Source organism: Delphinapterus leucas, chromosome 13, assembly GCF_059928025.1.
Source record: "Delphinapterus leucas isolate spDelLeu-1000000601 "Yukka" chromosome 13, BTC_Dleu_Yukka2, whole genome shotgun sequence".
NCBI classification, from domain to species: domain Eukaryota; kingdom Metazoa; phylum Chordata; class Mammalia; order Artiodactyla; family Monodontidae; genus Delphinapterus; species Delphinapterus leucas.
In genome coordinates this window covers 78152955-78178188 of record NC_143141.1, presented here as the reverse complement: position 1 = coordinate 78178188, position 25234 = coordinate 78152955, and the positions used below count along the sequence as shown (strand labels likewise).

Here is a 25234-nt window from a genome sequence, read left to right as displayed (position 1 = left end):
AAAATTAAAAATGAGAATAGGTGTGGTACGTCCAATTTCCTTCTCCTACCCAGCTTCCAGAATGAAGTCAATCATAAATCCTCCAATTAGGGAAAGGGGTAGAGAAGAAGAGAGGGCATTGATTGGGTTTGTGACATTGTTTGCACCACCCCCCTGGGGATATTGGGCATGAAGATGGGGTGGACAAATATTAGCAGGATCGGTGTTTAGCAGAGCTTTGCCTGTGCAGCCCAGAGTTCTGATGATAGGCAAATGATAGGTGATATGTCTCTTGGACATAAAGCAGAATTTGTAGAGCAGAGATGCTCAGTGGTTTGTTAGGAGCAAAGTGAGTGTCTGCTGGCAACTCCAAGCCTTCTAGGGCTTCAGGATGGGCTAGCAGAATAGGTTGACCTTCCCAGTGCCATGGGAAAGGTGTAGAAGGGCTAAAGGAGGACTGAAAGCATCAAAAGCGTTAGGGTATGAACAAGGAAGACACTGTCAACTGAAAAAAAATGCACAACCTAAAAGTTGAGAATTATGTTTTATTTGGCAGAGAAAACTGAGGACTTAAGCCCGGGATGCAGCCTCTCAGATAGCTCTGAGGGACTGCTCCGAAGAGGTAAAGGAAGAGCCAGGATAGATAGGAGTTTTTGCAACACAGGGCTGGTAGTCAGAACTTCAAAAGATTACTGTTAATTCAAGAAAACAGTAACATCTCAAGTTAAGGAATTTAATGCTTTTCTGTGTATGGGAAGTTGCAAGAGTCTGGGCTTACTGAGATCATTCCTTTGATAAGCACCTCAGCTATCTGAGGCCAGTATCCTGCTTTTCTCTATCCTGAATCCCTTCGGGGTACACAGTTGGGGTGACTGTAGTGGTTGAGGGCTTGGCAGTGGGCAGCCCATTTGTCTCCATTCTGAGTTCCCTCAGGGCTCACCATCTGGGGGCTGTAGTGGCTTGATGGCTGCAATATCCTTTGTTTACTGATATGGCAGGCAACATTTTTTCACTTACAGCCCCAAGTAATCATACTGGATCTACAAACCGAAGGCTGAGGCAAGACTTAGGACACCTCTGTAAAATAACAGGAATAGAAACCGTCAACCCAAATCTTTGGCCAGATGACTTTTCACCTCAGTGGGTATCAGCATGAAGGGGATGTGTCTGAAGACCACATAAGACAGAGCACATCTCACAGAAGGTCAGCTTATGATGTAACCATAAACAGACTATGGAATAGAGCTTCTCCTTTTTTCTCCATTATTGCTTTTGTCATCGCAGTTAAGTTTTCTAGAGATTTGAATCCATATGGGGAAAGGAAGAGAGAGAGTAAAATCTGAGAGTGGTTTTAAAAATCTGAATACGGCTGCATTATACACCTGAATTGACTGAGAAGTGCCTGAATGAGAAGAAGTTTACCTGAAGGCAACTTGATGTCAGTTTTCTGCTTCTGAGCAGGAATGGGAGCTTAATGATAGAAATTATATTTGGCTATAGAAAAATAAATTACAATTTTGCATGTATCAGTTTGTGATTGAAAATTTGAATCCATTATATAGTCCCAGCAATTTAATTTTTCTTTTATGGTTACAACTCCTGATGATTTTCTTTTTTTTAAAATATCTACTATCACTCATTTGTATGCTTCACCTTTTTTTCTGGGGCTATTCATCATTTAACTAGTTCACAGATAGTTGTTAAAACAATGAAGAAAAGTCAGAGAAGTGCTTATTCACTGTAGTTAAAGGAAAAAAATTCTTCCCCCTCTTCTCTTCTTGTCTCTGCTTGTGCTGTTTCCCTTGCCTAAAATATTCTCCCCTTTCTACTTAATCAAATCCTATTGATCAAGGCTTCATTCAGATCTTACCACTGCAATTCAGGTTTCTCTGGTTGCTCTAGCTCAACATTGCAGTCACCTTCCCTAAACTCTTAAAGAATGTGCAGTCCCTACTAAACAGTTAAGGGCTGAATTATAATGGCCTGCTTGGGTTGTTTTTCTAAAAAATAATTATTTTCTTATTTTATCAATTAGATTGTGATCTCCCCAAGATCTTCCTTATATTTCTTTGAACACAAGATCTTAGGTAAATGGGTAATAATTGCTGCTGATTGATTGAAATGTCACATTTAGATCCAAAGCAACATTTTGACTTAGAATATAAGTTAAGTGGACTTACATACCCTGGATTCCTCTGTGTAAACCCAGCCAATCAACTAATTACTTTCAAAGGAGGTGACCAATATGATTCCAATTTGAGAGGCCACGACACATGCTAAATTCAACTTAATATATGATATGCTTTCCAAATGGCATAATATTGGGTGGATTTCAATGACATAAGACAGGTGGATAGAGTTCACATCCTAAGTTTATATGATTTTGTTCCGAGCCTAAATAGCCTCATTAATCCAGCAAAACCTTGCCTTGCCCCTTTGTCTCTCCTTTCCTCATCTCCTACTACTTAGAGTGTTAGCTTTAAGTACCTGGGGCATATTCAGAGTCAAATCCATTCAGAGAATTGGGGATATGTCTAATAAAAGTGGTAATGCAGTGGCTTGGATCACTGCCCTCAGGGGAGTGTAAAAGTTGTGCTGAGATCCAAACTGAAGAATAGGAAAAAGAATACTTCCTGCCTGGTCTTCAAGTTGAGAATGCATTATAATTTTCATCTGCCCTGTTGATTTTTGATGCCTATACCCAGTTAGTTAGTAATCTTTAATGTCAGTTAGACATTCTTTCAAGTCATTTTTCATAGACATCCAGGTGGATGATGGGGATGGATTTGTACCCATCATCTGACCATCATTTTAGCTCTTATTTGACTTGGCAGGTTGATGAAGAGCTGTATTTGCACATTGGCAGATTTCTTGATGGGCCCATTTTTAATATCGACAGCATGAGGTGACTTTCCCAGTTTCAGCTTTTTGTTTGCTGAAGTTTATCCTTCATCCTTATGTTCTTATTCATTATCGCAGTCCTCTTCCATCTTTTGCATCTTCAGTTTTGAGCAAATTCTCTAGCAGTTATTATTATTATGATCTAATTTGTATTACAGTTCTAGTGACAAATATGTATTCTGTTTGTTGAGAAGATGGACTAGCTTGTGAGATAAAGAATTCTTTTATTTAACTTGCAGAATGTCATCATGATGACCCCTTGACCTAAATCCTTAAAGATCCTTCCTCGTTTTTCCATTACCTTCATTTAACGGAATTTGTTTTATTATATTTTCTAAATAATTACATGGTGATTTTTTGCAGCTATTAATAATGACTAATAAAGTCACTCTTTAGTGGCAAGGGGAGGACCTACAGGATCTAAGTAGGAATTGTTAGGACACATGGATAATTCCATGTTTAGACAAGCAAATTTGTCTTGGAAAATTACCAGTGGAGACCTGCTGCACATGTCTGTTACCTTGAGCAAGAATATTCAGGAACACGAAAGGTAGATACAGACTTCACTTCGCAGTTATAAGACACCATGATGACGTAAACTTTTCCTGGTGTTTTGAAAACGGTATTCTCTACTGTTGACTGACATATAAGTTTGGTTTCTCTGATAGATATTGCACTGCTTGTCCGAGTCTCATCCTCATACGGCATTCTCATTTTTATTCCCTTTGCCTCAGTGCTACCCTATGGGCCCTGCAAAACTGCACTTAGCATTGGATTGACAGATACTCTATCCCACGATCTGAGCCTAAGATAATCATAGATATTTCCTCCCTTTGATAAAATTAAATTATTTACTTCCTTTGATAAAATTTTTAAATTCACAGGGGGTACCTGGTCCACCATCATTTAGAAAGTGCTTAGAAATACATTGTTCATCTAGTTTTCACAACTTTTTCTATCTGCAAATGATGTGACCTGTAATATTGTAATGCTTCAGAATCACACTCTTTTTGCTAGGATGTGGGAATATAAATCCTTATATAAATGTTAACTCTGAAAGAACACTTCAGACTAATTGTGGAAATATAAATGAACTTCTGAATTAGAGAATAACGAGATTGACAAGGTCATAGAAACTGGTAATTTGGTTCTGGTAAATGTGGCAGTTTGTTCATAGGCACTGAACTACAATTGTTTCTGAATTTCTACTAACGTTTTAAAAGAACATCAAAATAAAGGGATAATAGTTACGTCAGGCCAAGAGGCCAGAACGCGTGCCACCTGCAAGTCAGGAGTTTCTGAGTGTAACGGAAGAGGAAGTCAGTTCGAGGAAAGACTGGCCAGCTGGTAGCTTGTTCTATGAGAAGGAAAAGTCTTCCTGAGAAGTAAAATGGCAGAGGCTCCTGAAGGAGCTCTACTATCAACCATGAACCTGGAGAAGCAAGAAAGGAGATGAGGGTGGGTTATGGGAAAGGACTGAGAAAGGAAAAGAATTCAGTGCTCCCATTGCCCTTGGGGAGACACTGGGGATCAATTCTGGTGCTAGCTCAAGGTTTATCTTTCAGATGGAGAGCCATTCTAGTGCGGGCACTGGCATGCCTTGTTGTCACCTGGGCAGTAATACTAGTTAAAGGAGGGCACTTTATCGCTGTGGACTTCAAGCCACCACAGCTTCAGTGCTCTCTCACTCTACTACTACACTCACAACACTTTTGACATCAGATGTGTGGCATTTTTTTCCACGTCAAGCAATTCTCTGTGACACTAGCTGGGTGTCCTATAATTCAATTTAATTTACAATAACCAGAGTTAACATAGACCCACAGGTTAAGGGGTTCAGTTCCACAAGACTGCCCCCCATTTCAGATGCTAATCCCAAGTAGTAGGTCCCTAGGTTCCTACAACTTCAAATTGACTTGGCTGCAAATTGGAGCTCCCCATGACCTCCCCCTTAGATTTAATTATTTGCTAGAACAGCTTGCAGAACTCAGGGAAACACTTATGTTTACCAGTTTCTTACATAATAATGGGTATGATCAAGGATACAGATCATAGCCAGATGAATAGATGCATAGAGTCAGGTCTGGAAGGGTCCCAAGAACAGGAGCTTCTGTCCTCGTGGAGTTGGGATGTGCAAACCTCCTGGCATATACATGTGATCACCAACCCAGAAACTCCCCAAACCCCATGCTAGTGGGATTTTTATGGAGGCTTCATCATGTAGGCATGGTTGATTATTAGCTCCATTTCTAGCCCTTTTCCCCTCTCTGGAGAATGGGAGATGGGCCTGAAAATTCCAAGCTTCTAATTATGGCTTGGTCTTTCTGGTGACCCAGCCCTTATCCAGAAGCTCAGAATGAGTTACCTCATTAGAAGAAAAGACACTGCTATCACCCAGGAAATTCCAAGGATTTAGGAACTCTGTGTCAGAAACGGGGGTCAAAGATTATATGTTAGAACAAAAGATTCTCCTAACACCCCTATTTGCAAGGGTTAAAACCTTGTGAGTTCCCAAAGGAACTCTATGTCAGGAACCAGGGGCAGAGACCAATATATGCATTTCTTATCATTCCACAGCGCAAATTCAAGTCTTGGTTCTTTGGTGATGTATCTGCTGTCTGATGGCTGAGGGGCCTAACTCACAGGGTTGTTCTGAGGATTAAAAGATACATTACATGCAAAGCATTTAAAAGGGTGATTAATGGGTTGCAATAAATATTATCTATGTTTATTAAAGTTGTGAAACTTCTGACAGTATTTATATCAGAAATATAAATGATAAAATTAAAGGTAGTTTCTAATTTTTTTAACCATTTCTAATCTTCCTACAATGACTATGTATTAATTTTGAAAAAAAATGAGGAAAATAACATTGGTAATTTTTAAAATTACTGACCTTTTTTTTTTTTCGCGGTATGCGGGCCTCTCACTGCCGCGGCCTCTCCCGTTGCGGAGCACAGGCTCCGGACACGCAGGCTCAGCGGCCATGGCTTACTGGCCCAGCCGCTCCGCGGCACGTGGGATCTTCCCGGACCGGGGCACGAACCCGTGCCCCCTGCATCGGCAGGCGGACTCTCAACCCCTGTGCCACCAGGGAAGCCCTAATGACCATTTTTAACCTGAAAAGTAGAATTTTGGTTTTATGGAAGAATTGCTGGATAATTACAGAAGTAACCTTTGTTCTAATACCACCACTATGGGATCACTTTAATGCTTCAGTTATTCTTTATTGCATTTTCGGTTGCGCTAGTTCTATGCGTATATTGTCACAGTTCCTAATCTACCGCCATTACGCCATGTTCTGGGATGTGATGCTGGGGCTGGAACATTGTGAACTACATTTACCAGACTCTTTCCAGCTGCTTCCTGTTAGGTTTGGCCAATAAGAAGTAGAAGAAAGAGAGTGGAAGGGAGAAGGAGGGGAGAAGACACTTTCTTTTTCCTGGGTGCTCTTGGCCCTGTCAGCATCACCCGAGCAGCAGCAACTCTTTAGCCTGTGCAGGTTACCCTGGCTGCAGCAGGAGGCGCGGTGTCTTTCAGCACTCCTGGAACAAGCCTCATCACCTCCCCTTAAACGTACCAGAGCAATCGGGCAATGCCGCCTCTTCAGAGGTCTGTGCCCGAACTCCATTAGGCTCCTCTGCGACCCTAAATGTGTTCACTTCCGAGGAAGTGTCTCCTTTTCAAGATCTGACCACCAACTCTTTGAGGCTCCCCCTCTGGGCTCTTAAGTACTCCTTACATCTGCCTCCTCTCGTTTGCCCCTCCAGCTTTAGGAGTAGCAACTGCTCCCTGCTGTTGTTATCTCCCGGTAATCTCAGTGTTGCCCCTTCTTTCCCCATATTAAATCCCCTTTGTTAAATTCCTTCTGATAAGTACGTAGGGTAGTTTTTGTTTTCCTGAGTAGATTCTGACTAATACAAGTGGTATTTGTGAATTTGAGAATTGAATAAGGTCTTCGGGGCATTAATTCCTGTATGTTAAGAATACATTGCATTTTTCAAAAGACGAGATGAATTAGGTCTGATTTCTTTGTACACGGCACTCTTCTGTCAATGCTCAGATACAGAGTTTGAACCCATGGAGTAAACGAGCTATGGAGTTTTTAGAAAAAAGGCAGAAAGTAATCACCAGTCATTTGTGTTCTCCATCAGAAAGGATAGGATTCTGCTATCTGAAACAGATGACCTGATGAATAGTAACTTAAACACACAGGAGTTTATGTTATGCACTAAGAAGTCTGGGCATAGGAAATTTAGGGTTTGTAAGGCTGATCCAGATGCATCAAGAAATCAGGCTCCTTCTGTCTTCCTAACTTGCCATCCTCAGCACGTAGCTTTTGTCTTCCTGGTTCCAAGTACTGCTTCATTTCCCCATTCACCAGGCAGGAAGAAGATGGAAGAGGGGGTGGTATCAGCAGGTTTCTCCTTATATTTCATTGATCAGAACCGTATCAGAGGGCCTCACCTGAAGCCGTAAGAGAAGATAGGAAATTGAAATTTTAGCTTTTTTCTTTTTTTTAAGCTCTGTAAATAGAGGCTGGCAAGAAAGAAAGGCAATTACACTATTCGTTATGCAGATACACAGCCCCATTATATGACATGGGTGCTCCATGGTAAACTGCTGTATTTAAGCCCCAATACGTAGCATTTATATTACTGGTGCAAGAGGCTGATTGTATATTGTACATTTAAGTAGATTGTTAAGTTCTTCATTATTTGCCTTCTATATTTGTACGGAAAGGAAATTTTGTGAGTTCAAAGGGGCAGAGAAGAAGGCAAGCTCATTCTAGCACCTTTAGCCACCCATTTGGTAGCATGTGAACTTTCCTGATGACCATTTACCACGCAACAGTGACTCTCTTCGGTACTTTCACCATTTGCTGCAAGGTCACCCTTGAAGAGCTACAAGGCAAACTCACCAAACTCTTTAGCACAATGCTTTACACTCCTTCTTAATTAGCTGCTGGAAAGGAGTGGAATTGTTTTGCCGTTCCAATGTCCCCATTTAACTCATAGGGACTTGGCTCTGCCAGTGGAGAAGGGGCTGGGAACAGCTCTTGATGATACAGCCTAATGAGGCTATCAGTAACACACTGATGCGATTAGACCTCCAGCATCTCAAATATGTAAGGAGGCAACCTGTACAATAGTGTGAAAACCTGGAGCAAGAAAAGGATTTATTGATTGTGTTTTATTTAACTAAGATGAAAGCAGCAATCTTCCCATCAGGCACTATTTATGATTAATTAAGATAGATTTTGCAAAGCAGTCTATGCTTTTTGTGCTCAAACAGAGGCATGCTAACAAGAGAGGACAATCATGAAGCTTCACAGTCTGAGCAGTGATCAGCCTGGCTTCAGCCCCACCAGCTAAATTTCATCTCAGTGACATTCAAGGTTTGGCAGCCACCTCCAAGCCTCGTCACAGATGCTAATAGCAAATCAACTGAAATGGATGATGTGGGTGATGCCAAACCTACAATGATTTGTATCTTTTTAAAAGTTCCATTCCAATTTTCTGGAGATTTGCTGGGGGTGGGGGAATGAAATGCGTATGACATGCATGTGGGTTCCGAGGGGAGTGAAGCAGAGGCAAGGTTAACACATTTCAAGGTGGGCTTCAAAAAACAGATAGCGCATACGTACAGGAAAAGGGAAGCAATTGCCCGCATGGAACAAGAACTCACAGAAGGCCACGAGTTTGAAGCACACGTACACTTCACTTAGCATTTAAGAACATCTCATTATGAACGTTATCATTCCAGGACCTCACCCCCAACTACCAGATTCAACCAAAGAAACAAGACTCATCTACGTAACAACAAAAACAATGACAATAACCAAACAACAGTGGCTTTCTGGGTGGAAAATTCTTTCATGCCTCATTGGCTTTTTAGTTTTTTTCAAGTTATTTCCATAGATCTGGGCCTGTAAATTAATCACTTATTTAATAATCGGTACCAGTTATTTTGAATGAGACAAAAGAAGGGATTTCTTTCACCAATTTCCTTTGAAGTGCAGACAAGCAGATGTCATGCTTTCACTTATTTTATACTTATTTATTGGATACCAATCATGTGCCAGGTAGTGTACCAGTTTTCAGGGATCCGTGACAAGCCACTGTAAACATGTGTTCTGATTTCACCAAACGTGCCAATTATGTGTGATCTAGATGAGGATATAGGCAATTAAAGCACAACGTGATATGTGCTGGGGGAGGAGAAGTACAGGTTCTAAGAGAGCGATAGGAAGGCCCCCTAACAGACTTAGTGGTGGTAGGGCAGGAGCCATACAGAAAATTTCTTAGAGAAATGGATGTCTAAGCTGTGATATGAATGCTGAATAGATATTGGCAGGGAACAAAGGTAAGGTTGGGTGGGGAAAGGGTACTGTGCAAAGATAAAGCATCCTGTGGAAAGGATTGGAGGCGAGAGAAAGGCGTATTCAGAAAAAAAAAAAAAATCTTTTGTGTGGCTGGAGGCTAGTGTGTGTGAGTGACCTGGTGCAAGGGAGAGGGATGCAGAGAGAGGAAAGTGAGACATGAGTCTGGAGGTCCCAGATCACAAAGGTTCTTTTAAATCATAGGAGGGAGTTTGGACTTATCCTAAAGTATTTTTAAGCAGACGTGTGCCTTGATCACATTCGCACTTTAGAATGAAGGAAAGATGTTCTACAATGGATAATACTGAGGGCTGGGAAACCTGTTAGGAAGCTGTTATAGGGATAAAACCAGGTAAAGGTATGGTTATGAGAAGCACTATAGAGGCAGGTAGAATTGTGAGATGTGAAGATATTTGGGAACCGTTTAGGAAGTAAAACCAATAAGTTTGGTGACTAATTCTATAAGGAACATTCTGGGTAGATAATGGTGGTATTCTCTGAGAGGGAGGAAAAGGGCTTTAGTTCTTTTTTTAGTTGTAGAGATGCTAAGTTTTAATTGTCTTTGGGCCATTCAAGTAGAGGTGTTTATCTAGTAGACAATGTGTAATTATAGTCCCTGAACTCACAGATGCTGTTAAGTCCTGGAAGTGCTGATTTGTCTGTGATGAGCCTTTAGATAGTCCTTTCAGCCATGGAAGTGAGCACTTTCGTGAAGACTTCATAGCATTAGCGGAGAAGCTACCTGGAAACTTGGAGAAACATCAGCATTTAAGAGTCAGCAAAGAAAGAGCCCCTAAAGGAGACTTGCTATCAGGAAAGTTATGAAAGGTAGAAGTAAGTTTTCAGAGAGACAATGTAAATGACTTGTTAAAGGTGTTTGACTCTGAAAGTGAAAAGTTAGTTGATATTTGAGGTGAATGTGGGCGCTGAAGAGTAATTTCTTTTCAAGATGGGTGAGATGAGCTTAATACATGCACACAGATATGGAGGTTATGCTAATCCAACTGGGGATAAAGTTTACCTTTGAACAGATCATGAAAAGAGGATTTGCTAAGCAAAGGAAGGATGTTAACACATTTGTGGAGAGGCGTATTTAACCTACTAAAGAGAACAAAGTGTTTCTGTGCACTGGAACAGTAGCTATTTGCATATGCACGGTGTGATTAAAGATTGTTCTTACCTTCTCCCTGGAGCCAGACTTGTTTTTGGCAATACGTTGTTAGTAATGACTTTGAATATCAAAGTTTGTTTGTTCCCGTGTTGTTTTCTTCATTCTCCAGATTTCCAGGTTCTGTGCTAGGTTTTAAGAATTCAAAGAAGGCAAAGTCTTATTCTTCTTTCAAGGAATTAAGTACCTGGAGAGGAGATGGGCATTTGCAATACAGTGAGTGCCAGGAGCGGGGCATGGGAGGGTGTCCTGGGCACCCAGAGGAGGCTACTTCCTGTAGCAGGAGTCAGAAGGGCACTGGAGTCTGGGAGGCTGAGTAAGAGTTTGCTAAGCTATATTTATTTTGGTATATTATGTCATTCCAAATGGTTACTGATTCAACCAAAATTCCTCCTCCCTTCTCCCCTCCCCACAATTTCTTTATATGAGAGTCGATAAACTTGTTCTGTAACACAGCAATAGTAAATGTTAGCCTTGCGGACCATAGGTCTCTGTGCAACTACTCCACTCTGCATGGCAGCGTGGAAGCAGCCACAGGCAATACAGAAATGGATGAGCATGGCTACTGACAATGGTGAATTTCACCTGAGCCCTGTGATCCTGGAAAACAGAAAGGATAAGGACACCCCCCACCACCCCTCACCACTGCTGTCTTCTAGGAAATGGTTTACTGCAAAGAAGCACCTTTGCCTGTGACTTAGATAAGACTCAGGGATGCCCCCATGTTTACCTATGACATAGCCAGGCACAAACCCTCCAGATTCCTATTTTTTGCCTCATAAATAATTAGCTGAACAGTTTTGTCCCTACTGATGAACGGGAACAAAATGCTTTTTAACAAAACTTCGGTTAAGAGTCTCACCTTTGCTTAGGCCTCTGAACTTTAGCCTGCCCTCACCTGAGCCGGCATACAGCCCCTCCTAAAGGACTGCTCCGAGAAAACAGGTTGGTCTCAGCATGAAATAGTCTTTCTTTCCACCTACAGTCAGATTACACCACCCTTTTACCTCACTTCCGCACACTCAGTTCTTTCTAACCTTGTTCATTCCTTTCTAGAAAAGAAAATCCCCTTTTGCCTAAAGATGCTTGCTGATTTATGGTCAGAGCCTTCCTTCTATTGCAAAATTCCCCCTTTCCCTACTGTAATCGTTCTCCACACCCCCCTGCCTGGCAATAATCCTGTTGAATAAAATCTCTCCTTACTAAATCTAGATTTGTTAATAAAATCATTATGTTGACACTGTGTTCCAATAAAGCACACTAAAATTTGAATTTCACATAATTTTCAAGTGGTACAGAATTTTATTCTTCTAATTTTTCCCGAACCTTTTAAAAATGTAAAAATTATTCTTAGCTCACAGCCATACAAAGACAGGTGGCAGGCCAGATTTGCCCTGAGGGATCTAGTTTTACAATCCTTGCTTTGTACTGAAGAGGCTTCAGGTTTAACAGAACCCAATTAGTTGGCCTTTTAGAGAATTATGTATCAATTCAATTCAGTAAGCATTTATTAAGTGCCTATGCTTTGCTCAGCATTATTCTAGGCCCTGGAGATAAAGTCATGAACAAGACAAATACTCTCCTACTTTCAAGGAATTTAAAAATAATATCATTAGTATTTACCTTCACTGTGCTCTGCTGCCTGTTATATAACATGATGCTATTTAATTACAGGTATGTTGTAGATGTATTATGACTAGAAGGTATAACTATACACACAGGCCATTGGTTGCCTTGATAAACATACCACACATCTTCAATCTGATTAAATGCTTCTCCTTACAGTGTAATAGTCAACCCGGACTTCTATACGCTAATTCCAACCATATGACGATCATCCCAAATAAATACTGAATTCCTCCTTGAAAATTGTCTTCAGACTCTGTAATAATTCTTTTTTTCTTCCATAGTGATAATTTTTTACATGTTGATGAACTTCAATATTAGAAACTGCCAAAGATTATTTGAAGCCAAGTCAGGTGAATAAGCCAGATGAGTAAGGGTAACTAAAGAGAAAAGCAATGTCTTCTCCTCTTGAAACACAAAGTTTCCAATTTCAAGGCAATCCAGTTGAAATTCTGTACTATTTTCCTGAAACTGGCTTGTAACGGACCAAAGATTTTGTTTTCAAAAATTCCTATTTTGAAGCCCTAGTCCCCAGTGTGATTATATTTGGAGATGGGGCCTTCATAGAGGGTAATTAGGGTTAAATAAAGTCCAAGGGTGGGGCCCTTGTCCAAGGGGATTAGTGCCTTTCTAATAAGAGACACTCAAGAGCTCAGTGGCTCCCTCTCTGCCCACACACAAAGGTGCCACGTGAGAGCACGTTGAAAAGGTGACAGGAAGCAGGTCCTCACCAGGAACTGAATTGGATGGTGCCTTGATCTTGGACTTCCAGCCTCCAGAGCTGTGACAAAAATTTCTATTGTTTAAGCCACCTGTTCTGTGGTATACTGTTATGGCAGTATATGGCAGTATACAATATACTGAGCTGACTCACACATAACTTTTCAGAAATTTCCTAAAGGAGGCTTTGGAGAGTTCTGAGTGAGGTTAGCATTTTGGGAATGATTTTCCACTCACCAAGAAGACTCCACTGAAAAGAAAGAGACTCTTTTGGATGTACAAGTTCTTGTCAGTTTTTAAAATCACAAATAATGTTTTTTATGTTTTCACTATGTGCATATGTGTTTGTATGGTATGTGTCTGATTTATAAATTCTAAGCCCACAGACACCTGCAAATCTAAAGGAAAAATAAGCAATACGTCTATAGGGTATGGCTGTATTAGAGTCTTTCTTATTATTTACTGTTTCTAGGAAGAAAACTATGTAGGGTCTCTTTAGAGAACAAGTATTTACCTAAAAATACAAAATGAGGGGAGAAAGAGAAAGAGACATATCCATGGATAAAACCCAATTCTGAAACATGTAAAGTGCTAAATTTACCTTGAAAAGGAGGCTCAGTGTGACATACTTCTTGTGGGCTGTGAGAGTAGTGGGGGGTGGGGGGCTGCTTGTATGTAGGACATGCCAGAACACTCATTATTTCTCTGAATGTTAGAATCTCAAAATATGGCATTTCCACAATAAATAAGAACGTATGTAATTTTTTAACAAGTGACCTGGTGATGACATTGATTAGAAAATTGATTGGATCAGTGACTGCTGTATAAGACTTGAGATTTACAGCTATCTGCTTGTTGGACAAATAATCAGTAATTATTCCACTTATAAGAATCAGCTGTCAACTCCCCCTGTCACATAAAGCATTTTTGTTTCTTGTGTTGCTCAGAGCAGAATTTGATTCAGTTCCTTTTATTTATTTTCCTTTCACTCTTCAAAGCAAGTATCCAGTGTGTACCAGTGTGTGCTTGGCGCTGGGAATACGAAACAAAAAGGGCTAGGGCCCAGGCTTAGAAGAGTTGATGGCCTTGAGGAGAAAACAAATGGATAAAAGGAATTGCAATGCAAACTAGGTGCTACAATACAACATTGTGCAAAGAGCAGTGGGAAAAAATCGAGCTGTGAACGATTCTTTGAGTGTGGGTGCCAGAGTAGCCAATACACAAGCCCAAGTGTTACTAAGAAAGGAGAGGGAATCATTGCATTCTGTTTCTTCCTCTTCCATTCACTTAATAAAAGTTTAGGGTCAGATAAATTCAGGAGCAACCAAAATCAACTTACCAAAAAAGGAGAGGCAAAAGAGGCAAAAAAGGAGAGGAGGGGAATAACACTTTTTATGAACTCACTATTTGAGGAGAAAGACAGGGTATTTTGGTGGCAGTGGGCAACTAGGTAGAAAGAGATTGCTATTAAGTGAAAAATGAGCTTCCATAGGAAGCCATGACAATGAAAGTAATAATTAAATCTTCCTCTAACTTATGTTGCATTGTAAGTGCTTAGCTGAAAAATGTGTCTGTACCTCCGGGCCTGCAGCAATGACATCTGTTATATTTTAGGAACAGAAAGCTAATGAGGTGGAATCTGGAGTAGTGAGCTTAATTGGGCTTGTTTTGATTAAGTGTATGTGCTGGGAATATTCTAATCACTTGTCTGAATTGCAGAACAGTCAACGTAAGCCCCCAAATTCTTGCAACCATTTGTGAATCAGTTTAGAATAGATAGGGAAATTGTGTGGAAGAAAGAGTAAACTGTAAAGCAAAAACTATCTAAAGTTCAGATGAAGTAAAACGTATGTAGTGTTCCTTGCCTAATTAGCGACTTCAGGCCTGAATGGCAGCCCAGTCATACCTGCCTGCTGTTCACTGTAAGTTAAGGCATCTGCCCGGAGAAACATGAAATGTCAGAGCCTGAAGGACCACAGTGGGCATGATGTCATCCTGCCCTCCTCACTTTTAGAGAATCTGAGGCCCAGAAAGGAAGGGACTTTCCTAAGACTAACACGGAGTCTGTAGCAGGGTCTAAGCAAGAACTGAGATCTCCCGGTTCTCCAGGTCTGTCTTGAAGGAGGAAGGGTGAGCTTGGAAATTAAGAGCTCACAGACATGGGGCAGGATGCCTAAGAGGGCTTTGGGATTTTGAAGTTTAGAGTCTTACTCATACAGTTCACTTCTTCCATTCAGTTCATATCAGTTCAAACAGCATTTCCTCGACATCCATTTATTTTAGACCTTGTGTTAACCCTTGACAGACAAGGGTAAGCAGACCCAGCCCCTGCTCTCCAGAACCTCAGAGCCAATGATCAATTAACTATCACATACCTTAGTAAGTACCAGCATGTGCCAACTGTTCACTGATGCTCACAACCTCCAAACAAGCTTCTGTGTGCCCAGACGTGCCTCTTGCCTTAATGCAAAACATGGATGGAAAAATGATGTGTGGATGGAAAAAATGCTATCCAGAGATACTGAGACCATTAAAGAAATGAGGTCAGAGACCAGAGAGAGAGAGAGAGAGAGTGTGTGTGTGTATGAGAGTGAGAGCAAGCAAACAAGAGAAATAATATTTGCAATAAACTCCCAAGGTCAGCAATGAAAGTAACTAGAATAAATACTCTTAACAAGGAGGCAGACAAGCAAAAGGGGAAAAAAATGTAAAAGGGTTATACCCTCTGACTGGAACAGCCATGACTATGACAGACTTTGCAGAGCTGTATTTAAGAATTACGACCATGATGAAGGGGTCCAGGCCAAACCTCAGCCTCTTCCCTACACCTTTATACTATTGACCCATCACTCTTTCCAACCACTCACAAACTGGTTTTGGGGTGCTCTTTGGGTGAAATAGGAATTGGAAAACAATGGGAGCTGAAAAAATTCAGAAAGCCTAGGAAAATAAGTGCAGGTTATAGGAAGCCTATTTCTCTTAACTTCCAGCATAAAGGCCCAAACATGCAGGAGTATGACTAATCGAAGTAAATTTTAATTAGGTTTAGTCTTTTCTTGTTCTCCTCTAAATTGGGTGAGCTGTTTCCAAGGTTCTGACTATTACCTTGGCACATATGTAATATTTACTGGTACACAGAAACACTGTGCAACAATTTAGGATAGATATTAAAAGAAAAATGCCTTACTCAATGTAAACTGCAGGGATAATTTAGGCTGGCAGAATGTAATTACCCAAACTGGAACACATTCCTTAGGGAGCAAGAATGCGTGAGAAGATGGTGTGCTATTGCACCCTGTGATGAGAGCAGCAGTTTTGGAAAATGAAAAGAAAATGAACCATGGATGAAAACTACATGAGAAGACCTGCTCTCTGACAACCTTGAGTGAGAAGTGGAGAACTGGGGGAATTGCATGAGTGTAATTGCTGCACTGGAGGAACCTTTAAGTTCATTCTGTCTGACACTGTACCCTCCTTATGTGGATGCTTCGTCTCTACCTGAGCACTGCTGTGAGAGGCAATGGATGGCCTCCCCAAAAGAGTCAAAGTGATCCCTTTTATGGAGTAAAGAACTCACATACTACAATGTCTATCAGCTGGACTTTGTTTGGCCTCTTAGAGCCATACAGTATGCCCGTCCCCTCCTCTCCCAGATAACCTTCACATATTTCAATATGAATTCCATTAACTTTCCAAACCTTCTGCCCCCAGCTAAATGTCCTCTCTCCTTTTAGTTGTGCACTAAATCGTACAGTTCTAGACCCTTAACTATTTTAATCCAGCACCTCAAAACAGACTGTTACTTTTTTTTCCATCCTAGTTTCCAGAATTAGATAACTTACTCTGGTGTGTAAGAGAGCTGGCCTACCACCTTCATGGATCTGGACATTATACTTCTGTTAATTCATCTAAAGAGGTTCCTTTGGCAGTCACATCACATTGTTGACTCACGTTGAATCAAAACCTCTACAGATTCAACTCCTTATCTGAGTTTCCTAAGGGAGAGTGTTCCTGAGGTCTCCCAGACCTTTCTTCTTTTTACCCATTCTTGGATAGACCGCTGGTATGTGTCACCTCTTTTTTCAATACTGTACTTAAAGTTTCTAATATTTCCATATTATCATTACTATTGTTAATTTTTAATTTAAAAACAAAACAGTCATGTTCATAAAAAGTAATCCCCATTCTGGTATTTAAGCCATGAATGATTTCAGAGCTACATGCAGAAGTGTTTGGGGATTTGACCTTGCAATTGCAGAACTAGCTGATTGGGGTAGGTGAAGAGAAAGCATCTCACATCCTGTTTCAGGTGAAAAGACATCGTATATCCTGTTTCAGCATGGTGCAGTAGATCACACTGTCTTTTCTGTTCTCCTGACTACACAGGAGACTTCATCTCCTGCTGAAGCCTATAAATGGCAACATTGCCCCAGCCAAAAATTAATTAAAAATTCATGGGTCTATAGGTTTTCTGTTGAAATTTTTCTTGGCTTTGGTCCAAATCCTATTAGTCTCAGCATCCCTATTCAGATAGCAAGGATATGTCATAATATAATACAACAAAAATCTTGCAGATTAATCCTATTGACACTATTTTGCCAATGGGTGCCATGTCATTACATTGATATGCAGTAAGATGTCAGGGTATGAGGATGTGTGCAGTTGTCTAAATGTCTAGGGATGTCCACTCTGTCACTTATCAAGGAAGCAAATTTGAAATTGCTTTGTTTCTACCTTTATAGCCTTTTGCTATATGTTCTTTCCTTTTTGCACTGTTAAGTTCAATAAGAAGACCTTCTCTCTGTCAACTGACTTTTGGTCAGAGCTAAAACACAGATTCTGGAAAGAAAGCTGTGTGGCCCTCTTGGTTTCAGTCCATACTGAAGGTTGCTTGAATGATGTGAGTGATAATTGTGCACATTAATAAAAGGCAAATGGGTGGCTCAAGGAGTATAAAGATGCATATTTATAAGCAGTGCATGTTTCAATTATGTGTATTTGGGGATGATGTGGGAATGTTCCAATAAAAGATTCACCAGGATCATGCCATACCACACTACACTATCCCACACCTCCCCAAATATACATTTGACTTTGGTAGCATTGAATGGTTTCATGAGAGTCAAGATTTTCATGAATCTATCAAAAAATCTGTGGTCTCCTCTTTAATAGGGAGAAGATGCTCCTAACCCAGCTGTCCATCTTGTAGGCCAGTACAGTGTGGAGACCACCATTACCAGGACTGAAAAAAACCAAGCCAGGACTTCCTATCAGGGATGCTCGCTCCTCATTAGAGATTATGAATATACTAGCTGATGTTTTCTTCCCAACAAATTTTTTCATCCCAGAATTTCCCCACAGTTTACATTTTGATTTTGTATTCTTTGTTTTACCGTTCACTTGTTTGGGGAGTTTGGAAGTAATATTACATTAGAGTATTTGTTATCCAAACAATGTCAGGAAAAGAGCAAATTATTGTCTCCGACTAGAAAATTAGATAATGGAATGAGATTTCTTTGCCTTTTTCATTAACAGTTGCTACTCATGTGCAATTCTGAGGGAAGTCAACAGAATTTAATTTCATTGTTTTTGGCTTTCTTTGCACATGTTAAAGAAGAAGGAGGCTAGTGAGATTGCAATCCTGGGCCTCTCTCCTCTTGGACAGCATGGAAGCCTGAGGATATGCACTATGCTCTCCCTAACACAGGAGCTCAGGAGCTGCTCCCGGCTCCTCAGGCAGGCCTTGCGGGCAAGTGCCATCTGTGCCCCACTGCCAGGCAGGCGGTGGGGACACAGCCCTCAACTCAAGGCAGCTTAGAAAGACTGTGCCACTGGCACAGTTGTTGGCTCCAGGTGCCACACCTGGAATGAGAGCCCTCAGACCAACCCCTGCGCACTGCTATAAACTGGACCCTGTATCGGGGAGTAACTGACATCTAGGCTCAGTTCCTTGGAGATGAGCTCAGTCAGCCTCTCGGCATTCTTCTTGGCCAAACCCAGCTGTGAAGAAGGATCTGAGCCACAGCAAGCGGACATTCTTGTTTGGATTCTAAGTCCAGCGCCTGTTACCTGCCGGCAGCTGTCCCAGCTCCCCCTCCCCCTCCACACTCCCGTGTCTCAGAAGCAATGTTTCTGCGTGGAATGGTACCCCTTTGCTTTGCTTTCCTTGGCTTTGCTGGAATTGTTTAACCGTTCGTGACAGTCTGAAAGGAAAATGGTTAGATATCTCCTTATTTCTTAAGCTATAGATACTTACAGATAATAAGTAATGTTATATACTTAGGTAATTGTAGATAATTATAACTGAAAAAAGAGAAATGAAACTAATTTCATTTTTCAGTAATTTTAGGCTTTGTTTTCATCTATTTAAGTAAGTTTTGTGACCCATACTAATGCATTTAAAAACACACCAAAATATTTACTTGTTAACCCAGCATATATATGTGTGTGTGTGTGTGTATATACAAACATATATACATTTATGTAATATATAATACACATATATATATAAACAAATACATACACACACATATACTCATATGTATATGTAATATACATACATGTATGTGTGTGTGTATATATGTATCTATTTATTTTGTTAAATAAACTGATCATTTCTTGGTAAAAAACATCGAAGGGTCACAGAGGATGAGAAAAATTATCACTGCCATGTAGCATATCTAAAATAGGAAGTAGTTGGAAATGCTCTAACTTAGAAGTATCAAAATAATTCCGGTAAAGCAATGGTTTGAAGTCACAGTCCTTTCCTTTCTTCCCGCTTTGGTCATTGAGGTGCATTAAGAATGTTCACCATGTGAATATTTCCTGTGGTTTCTGACTCAGCTTCTCTCATCATGAGTTTCTCTGCTTGCTTAGAACTGACCCCTGAACACAGAGCTCTCAAAATCTAAACTTAACTTGCTCCTAATAATTTCTGCTTTGCTTCAGTACGTTGTCTCTAAGAAAGCTTAACGTTCATCCCAGTACCTGACGTGTGGCAAGCTTCTGACAAACATTAGTTGACTGAATAATTGCTGATACTCTGACCCCAGCTTCTATCTCCTGGCCATTTTCTGCTCATAGCCACTGATGCAGTCTTGGTTAATTCTTTGCATTAAGACCATTTTAATCCTATAAAGTATTTAGAAGATACACATTTCTAAATGAGCACATTTTTAGGAAATGCATTAAGTGTTTAAAATCAACCAGTTCTACTAAGCACATCTAAACCTTTCTTCCTTTCTTTTATGGGCAGGGATTTCAGGCTTTATCAGCTGAGGAGTAACTTTTTCCCTTCGCTTAAATAATTCTATTTTGCATGTGCGTGTGTGGTATAAATAGATTTCAAAATCATAATTCAACTTCAACATAAATTAAAAACATAATTCTGTATCCAAAAATGCTTTCTTGGTATGTAGACTCTTGCCTGTGATTTAGGAAATAATCTTGTTATAAAATCAGCACACAAATTGGTGTTCACCCTGTTTCCCTGCTGACTTCCACCAGGCTACTTACCCTGGAAACTCCAGGGAAAGAGGAGGCAGCTCTCTTAGGCATATGCCTGGGGTCAGCAACTAACTTTTGGCTTTGAATTTATTTATTTTTCTTTCTGAATAAAAGGAAGCAACAGGATGTATGTAGGCTGCAGTGCAGTTAAATGATTGAAAAAAATTGGAAACTATACACAATCCTGTTCATCTTTTTGCAATGAATTGCAAAGGCACCCTTACCATTCAGTTTCCCCAGTCATGCCTTGGGCACTGTGCTGTTTCTCCTCAGAAGCCCTATGGCACTTAAGGTTTGTAATACGCAGTCCGGCCCTCAGTTCTTGGACACAGTGTAGAATGATGAACCACTCTTTCATGTAGTGTCCCTTCCCTCCAGATGACAGTGAGCTCATTGAAGCCAGAAAATCTTCTTTTTTTTTTTTTTTAACTTTCTAAAGCTGGCCAAGAGCTTTATGCATGAGTAGGCACAACATAAATATTCAGTACATATTTTCTAACTGGCTTTTGCAGAGTGTATATCAGGAGAGATGTGGGCAGGAGACAGGAACGTGGACGGCTTTGAAAAGAGAATTCTAGGGTCTAGAAGCTGTGAGTAGTTCTATTGTTTGTTTTCAGATGTGGATACCAGTAATGACCAATAATGACATGTGATTGTGTGTGTGTGTTCATTGCATTGTTGTCTTAGTAATGTATCATCTGGCAGGAAGCTTAACAATATCTCATATTTTCACTTGGTGTAAGGATTTTCTCACTCACATTCTGGGTCCATGGATCTAAAAGTGATGTGGGGAGAAGAGCTTGCAGACATCAGTGGGCTCCAAAAGGCCAACTTCTGCTTAGATCTCACAAGACCCTGTGGATGGTCTCATCACCAGCTTCCTTCCCTTAAAGGGGGAAGAGTGAGAGTGATGTTGATGGGATATACAGAGCTTGCCCTTACGTTGCTTGTAGCATTCATAGAGAATCAAGACTTATGCTCAAATTATATAGAGATTGACACAAGACATTCTGGAATTAGGGTAAAAATAGTGGCACTGCTTCTAGCATACAAGCCTATTCCTGCAACGTGGAGTTTACCATGGTTTGCAGTGTCCTGCCCAGAGCAGCAGTGGTGATCAGATGGCTCTTTTTATCTGAATTTACAGGTAGTCCCTCTACTGATTACAAGAGAGCTAGTTTTGCCTTCCTGCATCAACACAAGACATGGGCCATATGTCTGGTGGTAGAACAAGACAGTGCCTCTCACAGTGTCAGTCACGCCGGCATATTAGTTGATACACTGAGATTAAATTTGTAGGGAAGAAGACAATGAAGCTTTATGGTTTATGCTGTAGATTCATGTATGCAAGTGATTAAATAAATATATCCAAAAAAGTGTGAATCAGTATGGCTAAGATAACTTGGATCAGAGCTCCTATCTCAATGTCTTTTTCTTTTTTTTTTTTTTTTGCATTACGCGGGCCTCTCACTGTTGTGGCCTCTCCCGTTGCGGAGCACAGGCTCCGGACGCGCAGGCTCAGTGGCCATGGCTCATGGACCCAGCCGCTCCGCGGCATGGGGGATCTTCCCGGACCGGGGCATGAACCCGTGTCCCCTGCATCGGCAGGTGGACTCTCAACCGCTGCGCCACCAGGGAAGCCCTCAATGTCTTTTTAATCAATGCCATGTCTGAAAACTCAGGAGGCAGGCTAATTACGTCTTCATTTGCCCCAAAGTTAGGAGGGTCAATTTAATAAGCATTTTGATAGGCAGGGTTCAAATAATCTTGCCAAACTAGAATAATAGGCCCGAACATGTAAAATCATAAGCATTTATTTAACATCTACTATCTGCTAGACATAGAAGAAAGCATTGTACATGCGCTATCTCAAAAAATGCTATGTACTAAGCACAAAAAAGGCTATGAAGGAACTTCCAGTTTCCTATCCAGCATGTAAGAAGCTTGGAGGTCACCACTTCATCCTAACAACAAGTAAAAAAAAGCAGAACAAACTGAAAATTTAACAGCTCTTCTTAGAGCCCTAAGAGAAGTGAGGTCACAGGGCAAACTACTGTTCCCCAAATTGGAGAGACCAACAGGCAAAGACAAAGAATCACATATCATATGATATCACTTATATGTGGAATCTAAAAAAATGATACAAATGAAGTTATTTACAAAATAGAAATAGACTCACAGGCATAGAAAACAAACTTATAGCCACCAAAGGGGGAAGGGAGGGGGATAAGTTGGGAATTTGGGATTAATAGATACACACTACTATATATAAAATAGATAAACAATAAGGACCTTCTGTATAGCATAGGGAACTATATTCAGTATCTTGTAATAACCTATAATGGATAAGAATCTGAAAAAATATATATGTGTATATACATAAAACTGAATCACTTTGCTCTATACCTGAAACATTTTAAATCAACTATACTTCATTTAAAAAGAATAAATAAATAGAAACAAAGCAAACAAAAAAACCCCCAAAGAATCACAGCTTACCAGAGCAGAAACCTGTGAGCTGAAGCCTGTATGAGAACCAGTGCTGGGAGAGGGAAATCGGAACTGTAATTGACAAATTGCTGGAGGCTCGGTGTGGACAACCTGAGAGTAAAAATCCCCAGAGAGGTTCAGTATTAGCAGGGCTCCCACACTTTTGTCAGTTTTACCTCCAGAAGCTCTACCAGGCCCTCACAGTGAGTATCAGAGAAAAATCTCTCATTTTGAAAAGCACCAGAATGTACTGTTCTTAGCAAGGTCTGCCCTCAGGGAAAACTATTTTATCAAGGCCTAACCAGCAAGAGTTTTATCAGAGCCTACCTGACCTAGGAGGAGGGAAACTCCAGCCCACTCTAGCCATCCTGTTCCACCTAAGGGGGGGAGGAAAAATAACTGAGAAATATTTGTGAAGTTCATAGTCCAGAGGCATAGGCTCACTAAAAGACTCATCTTAGTAAACCTAATCGCAGTACTGGAGGATGCTTCCCCTCCCCCGCACTTTACCACCACAGCACTAAAGGCCTGTGGTGTCACTTCCTTTGACCTAGTGTATTATGTCCATCTATCAGGAGTGTGTAAAATATTTTGCTCATTTTATTGGGTTGACTTTTATTATTGGCTTATAAGAATTTTTTAAAAAATATATTCTGTTCAAAAGCCCTTGTCAAATACATATTTTCCAAGTTAAAAAGAAAGCTATGAAGTCGGTATTATAATTATGCCCAATTAATAGACAAGGAAACTGATGTTCACAAAAGTGATGTAACTTATCCAAGGTTACAAAGCTAGTAGGTGACAGCCAGAATTTGAACCCGAGTAGTTAACCACTATGCTGTATTAAATGTTTAGATTTTAATATAGCCTTGTATAACCTTTTGTATACCTTAAACTGTACTTTATATTTTAGGTAAAATTAGCAACTGTTGTTCAAGATTGGGCAAATATCACTGTTAATATTTATGAGAAACGACTTTCAGATTTCAATAACTTTAAGGTCAACCTGAACCAAAGGCATAAGAAGGCTGTTTGAAAAGCCAAATGTAAATCTGAGCTACATAATATTTAGCTCAAGGGAAGCCATACTCCCCCTGTGCGTCAAGACCCCATTTGGGTTGGTACTAATTTTTTAAAAGAGGCTTTAAAATGCACTGTGTCCAGAAGAAGACAATGATAAGATTTATGAAGGACCTGGAACACATTGCCAAATTAATTCAACAGTATTAATTGAGTGCTCTGTGATAGATGTTATGGTATAATGATGAACAAAACAGTGCTTATCTCAAGAAGCCTTGAGATTCAAGAAATTTAGGGTATTTATCCCAAAGAAGAGGTAACTTGAAAGTAGGATGAGGTGTGATTCAATTACCAAAAATATTTAAATACCTGTTGTTCTGTGTCACACATTATGTTAGAGAATAGAGATACAGGGGCGATTAAATACATCATGTTGTCCATCCTGAAGGAGATCACAGTCTACTGGGTGGGAGAGGTCCCATACACTCATCTGTAGTATGATGAATCATATACTAGTAATATAAATGACAGGCTAACACACTATGGAACATGGTAGAAATCAGCAGAAGTGCACAGAAGGAGAAGTACAGAAGGGGATCACTTGATAGCTTTCTGCAAATATTTTGGGAGCTGCTATTGGTACAAGAAACAAATTTGTTTAAAAAAAAAAAAAAAGAGCCCTCCTGAAAGAGTATGAAAGTTTGGAAATTGCAGAGAAGAAAACTTTTTATTAATCGGTGAAACTTTTTCTAGCAATAATAGATGAGACAACAAAATAGGTTACCTTTAAAAAAGAGCGATTTTCACATCACTGAACGTGTCCTAGCAGAGTCCAGCCCCCCAGCTGGCATGGGTGTTGTGGACTAGATTCCTGACTGGGTGAAAGTTTGTACTAAATGAATTTTAAGGTTGCCTCCAAATTCTGAGACTCTGTTATTGGCATGAACAGCTTCCTCAATTAGAAAGAGCTGCTTACAGGAAATGTTGATTTGGTTTGTAGATATTTTACAGAACTGGGTTTTTCCTGACCTAAGCCTTCTGGGTAAGGCCTTGCACCTGTATCTTCATATCATTTGGCTTGAGCTTATTTCAGGACTATAGTTTGTTAATTACATTGTCCATTAATTAAAGAAACGATTATTGCCCAATGAACCTACACTCCAAGAGACCAAAATCAGAGACACAGCACTACAACTTCCCACTAAAGCAGTGCTGGGACTTCCCTGGTGGTCCAGTGGTTAAGACTCGGTGCTTCCAATGCAGGGGCCACAGGTTTGATCCCTGGTTGGGGAACTAAGATCCCACATGCCGCATGGTGTGGCAAAACAAAAAAACAACAATAACCAAAAACAACAACAACAACAAAACCATAGCCAGTGCTGATTTCCTCAGCTTTCAGCCTTGAAAAGGGCCAAGCACTTCTTACCTAGCCCTGTCGATGT

At 40.4% G+C, this 25234-nt stretch overlaps 1 long non-coding RNA gene across 1 annotated transcript; it reads right to left on the bottom strand.

Annotated features, from left to right (window-relative positions):
* Window positions 1-515: 515 nt before the first annotated feature.
* On the bottom strand, window positions 516-24676 carry LOC111175027 (uncharacterized). Its single transcript, XR_002644611.3, has 4 exons — window positions 24577-24676; window positions 22782-22883; window positions 10443-10617; window positions 516-7347 (listed from the first exon to the last, which is right to left on the bottom strand). It is a non-coding gene; the product is annotated as an uncharacterized LOC111175027 (long non-coding RNA).
* Between the last annotated feature and the right edge of the window lie 558 nt (window positions 24677-25234).